Here is an 8,020-nt window from a genome sequence, read left to right as displayed (position 1 = left end):
AAATTAAACTAGCACTATCTCAATACAAAGTCCAATAGTTAATCCACAAGCAAAATGAAAAATAGACTGTTAGTGCTCATGATTACAACACACTTAAGGTGGACATTTAAGTCACATCATTTGGAGTGACGTTACAATGAATGCTCCAGTTTTGTGAACCATAAATCATGGTTGCCTGCATCAATGGTAAGGGAAAAAAATAAGCAACAGCAACTACAGAAGGCAGATAATCTATGCCATATCCATCTGACACTAAAAATCGTATTGCTTTCAGCCCCTATTTTTCAGGTAGCCTTGTGGGGTTCTATATTCTCCCCCAGACTTCTGCATCCATCACCAAAAACTGGGACTTTCTGTTTCCTGAGGAGGGGTTTCCTGGGATGCTAAACTTTCAGTGCTAAAACTGGGACAGTAGTGAGCAACCCAGGGGGTTAGTCACCCTTGCCTAAAGGAAGCTCGGAGTCTATATCAGTTATATCAACTTCCAGAATGGATGGATTCAATGAGTAATTAGCTACACCTACTGAGCATCCACAATGATCAGGTATATAGTGCAATGTTTCTTCATGTGCATTTAATTTTTTAAAAAATATTTATAATAGCCCCACAAGTACATGTTATAGTCTCCATTTTATCGATGGAAAAAGTAAGCCTCAAAATCTAGGCTCCACCACTCAAGGAATTGGGGAAAAGTGTAAAATGGATTTTTGTCCTTGCCTTGGCTAGAGAGGAACCATATCTGTGTAAACTAAGGGTCAGACACACTGTCAAAGAGGAGAAAATTCAATAACTCTAAGGGAAAGACAACAAATTATAGAGGGGTGAGTTAGGGCCTGCCAGTCTCACTGCCCTTTGCGCCCTCCAGGTGGCTCCTTTTGTTTCTGGAACATTAGGACCTTGTTTTATTAAGAGGTGCATCCCTTATGCAGTAATTCTTAAACTTTGTCTCTAATGGCAGGTCAGAGAAAATTTAGACTCAAGGCACATGACCAGGGATGAGGCTGTAAACCACCTTATGGTCAGCATGTACTTTAACGTTAAAATAATTAAATCATTATTAAAATGTTTAAATACACTTTGACTTTGTATTTCAAAATCCTTGTCTGAAATTACTGCTCCAGAAAGCAGTAACTATGGGAAAGCTAATTAACATTTATATTCCTTATAAAAGCAAATATGAAATGATGCCTTCCCTCTCTATTCCACAGTCTCTGAGAATTGAGAAGAAATAATTTACATAAGACATATTCTTTAAGCTTATTACTATTTGGGGAGTCAAGGCTCCATGCTTCTGTCACGACTGTATTTTTTTTTTTTCTGAAATTCTACCACCTAGTTCTCACCTGTAAAACAGTCACAGCTCAGCCAAGCAGGACATACCACATTTAAAGGCTAGTTCCCTGGTCCAGACCAAAGAGTTAAGATAATCAGTATCTCATTTTCAAACTTATTTATCTTGTGTTCCAAGTGTAGGCAACAAGGTAAGTATTGGCTATTTCAGATTTATTATCTTATCACCACAGATCTGAGCAACACTGTAATAAAGAGTATAACTTCATGACTGATATTTGATCACTAACAGCTTTCAAGCCTCTTTTCCCCCTCTTCTCCTATTGCCCCACACCTGGACAGGCTTGTAAGAAACCCTGCGGGCACCCTCTCCTCGTGCCAGTGGAAGTTCAAACCATGCCAGCCCCTGCAGGCACAGTTAGAACCCTCACCCCAACGCTACTACCTACACAAAAAGAATATCCAAATGGCCAATAAGGATATGAAAAAGGTACTCAACATCATTAGTCATTAGGGAAATATAACTAAAACCACAATATGTTACATCTATACTAACACCAGAATGGCTAATATTAAAAAGACTACCCAGGGGCTTCCCCGGTGGTCCAGTGATTAAGACTCCGTGCTTCCAATGCAGAAGGCATGGGTTCAATCTGTGTTCCGGTAACTAGAAAAGACTATGAAGGAGGAGGCTGCAGAGTATCTAAGACTCTCATACACTGCTGGAAGCAGGATACTTCATTACAACTATTTTGTAAAACTTTTGGCAGTATCTGTCAAAGCCAAGCGTATGCCTAACCTGTGTGATGCAACAATTCCACTCATAAAATAATTAATTAATATAAAATTATATCAATGTATCTATCTACCTATAGATATTCAAGAGATATACATGAATAGGTCAGTCAAAAGGCATGTAAAAGAACATTCATAGTATTTACAAAAGCCCCAAATCTGAAGCCACCCAAATATCCATCAACCAGTGGTATACTCAGTCAAAGGAATAGTACTCAGCAATTTTAAAAAGCCTCTGCTACACGTAACAACATGGATAAACCTCACAGACAAAATGTGGTAAAAGCATCTAAACATAAAAGAGCAGATACTAAATTATTTTGTTTGTCATCTACACTAACCTATAGTAAGAGAAATCATTACAGTGGTTGACCCTTGGGAGGAGGCTGACTGGCAGAAGACGTGAGGAAGCCATCTGGGCTATCTTGATCTGGGTAGCGGGCACGATACACCTCACTGTTTGCCTCTACTGGAGCCTACCTTGCTATTCTCAAGCTTGCTTTTTCTTACTTAGCAATATATTGTGACCATTCCCATGTCAATAAAAGTAGCTCTCTTTCATCAACTTTAAGTTGCTGTCACCTTTTTTTATTAAACATACTTTCAGGAATCTTGTCTCCTTAAGCAAGTTACAAATGCTACAAGGGCAGGGGCTCTATCTTGCAAATCACATGAAGAAAGAGAATTTGGAGCTGTGGAGAGAGACAGGCCTGGTTTTAAAACTGAATTTCACCACTTTGGGCTGTATAAGCTTGGACAAATAATGCACCCATTCAGCCTCAGTTTCCTCATCTATAAAATGGGGATATAATGCCTACCTCATGAAGTTTATTAGAAAGTTTTACATAGACAATGAATGGAAGGAACGTGATACCTAATGGGTGCTCATCAAACGACAGCTGTCTTCTCTTCCAGGCTCATCAAGCCTCATCTCTTCCTTGCTCACAGAGCCCTCAGAAAAGCTATGATGATTCTCTTACCTCGTTCCTGGAACCAAGCAGCAGTCTAGAGACTAAGTGCAGGGCAGCATCAGCTCAGCGTGCTTCCTAATGCCAATCGCTCCTTCTCAAGGTCAGGAGACACTGTCTAGCTGATCACACCATTTAAGACCTGAGGATGAATTCCGAGAACGCATAGTAATGTGTATCGTGAATTGCTCTCCCCAGTCACAGACAGCAATCCCCTCAGAAGGCATAAAAATGAGGAAGTGCGCTGAACTTCAAGGCTGGCAGGTGGGGTTTGACAGAGACCACCTAGGCTAGTCCCAGAATCAGGAGTATAAGAGAAATGTTTTAAATAATGAGGATTTGAAGAAGTAAATAGCACCCCTGCATGGCCAACATTCCGTATGGAATCAATAACAGGCATTAATTCAACAACCTCTTGCCATAGCCATTGTACAGACCTTAACCTGAGCAAGCCCCACCTCACTCCTTTTTTTTTTGCGGTACGCGGGCCTCTCACTGTTGTGGCCTCTCCCGTTGCGGAGCACAGGCTCCGGACGCGCAGGCTCAGTGGCCATGGCTCATGGGCCTAGCCGCTCCGCGGCATGTGGGATCTTCTCAGACCGGGGCACGAACCCGTGACCCCTGCATTGGCAGGCATACTCTCAACCACTGCACCACCAGGGAAGCCCCTTTTAAAAAAAATAATAAATTTATTTATGGCTGCGCTGGGTCTTTGTTGCTGCGCGTGGGCTTTCTCTAGTTGCAGCGAGCGGGGGCTACTCTTCATTGTGGTGCGTGGGCTTCTCACTGCAGTGGCCTCTCTTGTTGTGGAGCACAGGCTCTAGGCATGCAGGCTTCAGTAGTCGTGGCACGCAGGCTCAGTAGTCGTGGCTCGTGGGCTCAGTAGTTGTGGCTTGAGGGCTCTAGAGCGCAGGCTCAGTAGTTGTGGCACACGGACTGAGTTGTTCTGCAGCATGTGGGATCTTCCTGGACCAGGGCTCGAACCTGTGTCCCCTGCAACGGCAGGCGGATTCTTAACCACTGCACCACCAGGGAAGTCCCCCACCCCACTCCTATATTCTGCTCTCTGATCTTTCAATGTGGGTGGGATTCATGAAACTGTATTTCTTGCCAGACTCCTGCCTTCCACTGTATATGGCTGTCTATCTTCTTGCAGGTTTCCTAAGCAATACGAGGACAGATGCCAGGACTTATTCACAAATGTAATCTTGGCACCTATCACGATGCTTGGCACAAAGAATGAGCTTAATAAATGTCTGCCGAATAAACGAATGTTGACGTGCTTGAACTGTCCAATATATGCTGTAACTACTGATTGCAGAAATCATTTCACTCACTCACTTGATCCAAGATTTATTAAGTATCTCCTACGTGCCATGAACTACATAAGGTGCCAGGGTGACAAAGATGACTAGAACGGTATCCTCTGCCCACAAGGATCTCCAGGTGGGAGAGAGAAGGTGTGGAAGTGAATAATATGACCAGAGCTACCACAAAGGAATGAGCAGGCTGCTCTTGACACCTGCCTGAATAGGTGGGCTAAGGCTTCTGAGCCAGCTGACTGTTTGGGATGAGTAGCAGCTCTCTAAGTGGGCAACTCGGGAAGGGGAGGCGTTCTACTCAAAGGGAACGGGATGCTGTGCATGAGGCTGGGTCAGGGTCACTTTGCATTGGCCAAAACAAGTCTCATGGCCAAGCCTGACTTCAACAGAGTGTGAAGAATAACCCTCCCGGGAGGCGCACTGCGCAGACGCAGCTGGTCGGCTCCTTTCCCCCTGGCGCTTCTGCCCAGCTCTGGCGGACAAGTCTCGACCTCGTGCGCGCCCCTCCCCCCCGGGACCGCTCCCTCCCCCTTCTCGACGTAGTCGAAGATAAACAATAGTTGGCCGGTGAGCGCCGAGTGTGCATCCCGCTGCCGCATTCGGGCGGGCTGCGTGGGACCGGCGGGATCTCGGCCAGCCTGCCATGGCGGGGCTGTACTCCCTGGGAGTGAGCGTCTTCTCAGACCAGGGCGGGAGGAAGTACATGGAGGACATTACTCAGATCGTGGTGGAGCCCGAGCCCACGGCTGAAGAAGAACCCTCGCCGCGGCGGTCTCTCTCTCAGCCGTTGCCTCCGCAGCGGTCACCGCTGGCTTTTCCTGGCGGCGAAATCTCGGGGAAAGGCCCGGCGGTGGCAGCCCGAGAGGCTTGCGACGCGCCGCCGGACGCCGGGGCCTCGCCGGCTCCCGGCTGCTGCTGTCGCCGTCGTTCCTCAGTGGCCTTTTTCGCCGTGTGCGACGGGCACGGCGGGCGGGAGGCGGCACAGTTTGCCCGGGAGCACTTGTGGGGTTTCATCAAGAAGCAGAAGGGCTTCACCTCTTCCGAGCCGGCGAAGGTGTGCGCTGCCATCCGCAAAGGCTTCCTCGCCTGTCATCTCGCCATGTGGAAGAAACTGGCAGAATGGCCAAAGACTATGAAAGGTCTTCCCAGCACGTCAGGGACAACTGCCAGTGTGGTCATCATACGGGGCCTGAAGATGTATGTAGCTCATGTGGGTGACTCGGGGGTGGTTCTTGGAATTCAGGATGACCCAAACGATGATTTTGTCAGAGCTGTGGAGGTGACACAGGACCATAAGCCAGAACTTCCCAAGGAAAGAGAACGAATTGAAGGACTTGGTGGGAGCGTGATGAACAAGTCTGGGGTGAATCGTGTAGTTTGGAAACGACCTCGGCTCACTCACAGTGGACCTGTGAGAAGGAGCACAGTCATTGACCAGATTCCATTTCTGGCAGTAGCAAGAGCACTTGGTGATTTCTGGAGCTATGATTTCTTCAGTGGTGAGTTTGTGGTGTCACCTGAACCAGACACAAGTGTCCACACTCTTGATCCCCAGAAGCACAAGTATATTATCTTGGGGAGTGATGGTCTTTGGAATATGATTCGACCTCAAGATGCCATCTCAATGTGCCAGGACCAAGAGGAGATAAAATACCTGATGGGTGAGCATGGACAGTCTTGTGCCAAAATGCTTGTGAATCGAGCTCTAGGCCGCTGGAGGCAGCGTAGCCTTCGAGCGGATAACACTAGTGCCATAGTAATCTGCATCTCTCCAGGAGTGGGCACTCAGGGAGATTTCACCAATGAAGACGAGCTCTATCTGAACCTGACTGACAGCCCTTCCTATAATAGTCAAGAAACCTGCGTGATGACTCCTTCTCCATGTTCTACACCACCAGTCAAGTCACTGGAGGAGGACCCATGGCCAAGGCTGAACTCTAAGGACCACATACCTGCTCTTGTTCGTAGTAATGCCTTCTCAGAGAATTATTTAGAAGTCCCAGCTGAGATAGCTCGAGGGAATGTCCAGGCTGCAGTCATATCCTCAAAAGATCCAGAGCCACTTGAAGAAAATTGCACTAAAGCCCTGACTTTAAGGATACATGATTCTTTGAATAATAGCCTGTCAGTTGGCCTTGTGCCTACCAATTCAACAAACACCATCATGGACCAAAAAAACTTAAAGATGTCGATCCCACGTCAAATGAAAGCTCAAGAAGTTGAAAGAACCCCTCCAACAAACTTCAAAAGGACATTAGAAGAATCCAACTCTGGCCCTCTTGTGAAGAAGCATAGACGAAATGGTTTAAGTTGAAGCAGCGGTGCTCAGCCTGCAAGCCTCCCCACAAACTCACAGCGAAAGAACTCTCTTAAACTTACCATGCGACGCAGACTTAGGGGCCAGAAGAAAATTGGAAATCCTTTACTTCACCAGCACAGAAAAACTGTTTGTGTTTGCTGAAATATATCTGGAATTTTTTTTTCCAAACTTCTAAGAGGGCTTTATGAATTTGGTGCCGAAGCTGAACTGTTTTTAAGGGGACAAAATAAAAATAGTATACAGTTTGACTTTTTGGAATTCAACAGTTTTATCCTGGCCCTGTACTTGCTTGTATTATAAATGTGAATTTTGTAGATGTTAGGGTATAAGTTGCTATAAAATGTGTGTAAATTTGTATCCTTCACACAAACTCAGTCTCTTACACTGATACACATTAAATGTAACAACAGGGCTAAAGGTTTAAAAAAAAATCAAAAGAATCTATTCGATTTTAGAAATACATTTAAACTTTTAAAAATGCTTATTAAGAAATTTGTATAAGTCACGTGTGATGAAAGCTACACAACTTTTTAAAGTAAATTATGAAGCAAACTGGAAAAGTGATGTATTTTCATAGTGACCTGTGTTCCACTTAATGTTTCTTAGAGACAACTAGTGTCTTTTAAAAATTATTCTTTATTTCTGATTTCATAATTCAGAACTAAATTTTTCATAGAAGCAGAAGTGTTGAGCCATGCAAAAGTAGCTGGGTTTTAGTCTCCTTGTCCTAATTAAAATACTATGCAGTATCTCTTATTTCTTTCAGTAGCATTTTTTCTAAACATTAATCATCAGATTTGCTCACCAAATCTTTGAAGTAGAAGGAGGTAGGTTTGCCTAAAAAGATGCCCTTCTCAATCATCCTGGACTTTCAGTGGCATTAGTGGGTCTTAGAAGTAGTTATATCCTCTCTAGTGTTTGCATAAAATATGTGAAGTTTTTCTTGCTATGTCAATAACAGATGGTGCTGCTAATTCCCAACATTTCTTAAATTGTTTTATATATCCTATGGTTTTCATTGATTATATGGACATGTTTATTCATCTAATAAAATCAGTGAACTGTTAAAAAAAAAAAAAGAATAACCCTCCCACAGAGAGAATAAGTGACTCTTTGGTGAATGATAATATGAGCTCATTGCCCATGTGAGCAGTCCTCCCCACAGACAGTAAGCTCCAGGACTGTTTGATACCAGTCAACTTTTCCAGTCGAAGATCGACCAGAGGGCTTCCCTGGTGGCGCGGTGGTTGAGAGTCCACCTGCCGATGCAGGGGACACGGGTTCGTGCCCTGGTCCGGGAAGATCCCACATGCCGCAGAGCGGCT

General features: G+C 44.9%; 1 pseudogene across 1 annotated transcript; it reads left to right on the top strand.

Moving 5' to 3' along the window:
• Positions 1 to 5,018: 5,018 nt before the first annotated feature.
• On the top strand, positions 5,019 to 6,836 carry LOC307059027 (protein phosphatase 1D-like; annotated as a pseudogene). Its single transcript has one exon. The product of its transcript is annotated as a protein phosphatase 1D-like (transcript).
• Positions 6,837 to 8,020: the final 1,184 nt, after the last annotated feature.

The sequence above is a fragment of the Hyperoodon ampullatus genome, assembly GCF_949752795.1.
Source record: "Hyperoodon ampullatus genome assembly, chromosome: 10".
Taxonomy (NCBI): Eukaryota; Metazoa; Chordata; class Mammalia; order Artiodactyla; family Ziphiidae; genus Hyperoodon; species Hyperoodon ampullatus.
The sequence above is the reverse complement of the archived record's forward strand: the minus strand, read 5'-3'. Positions and strand labels throughout refer to the sequence as shown.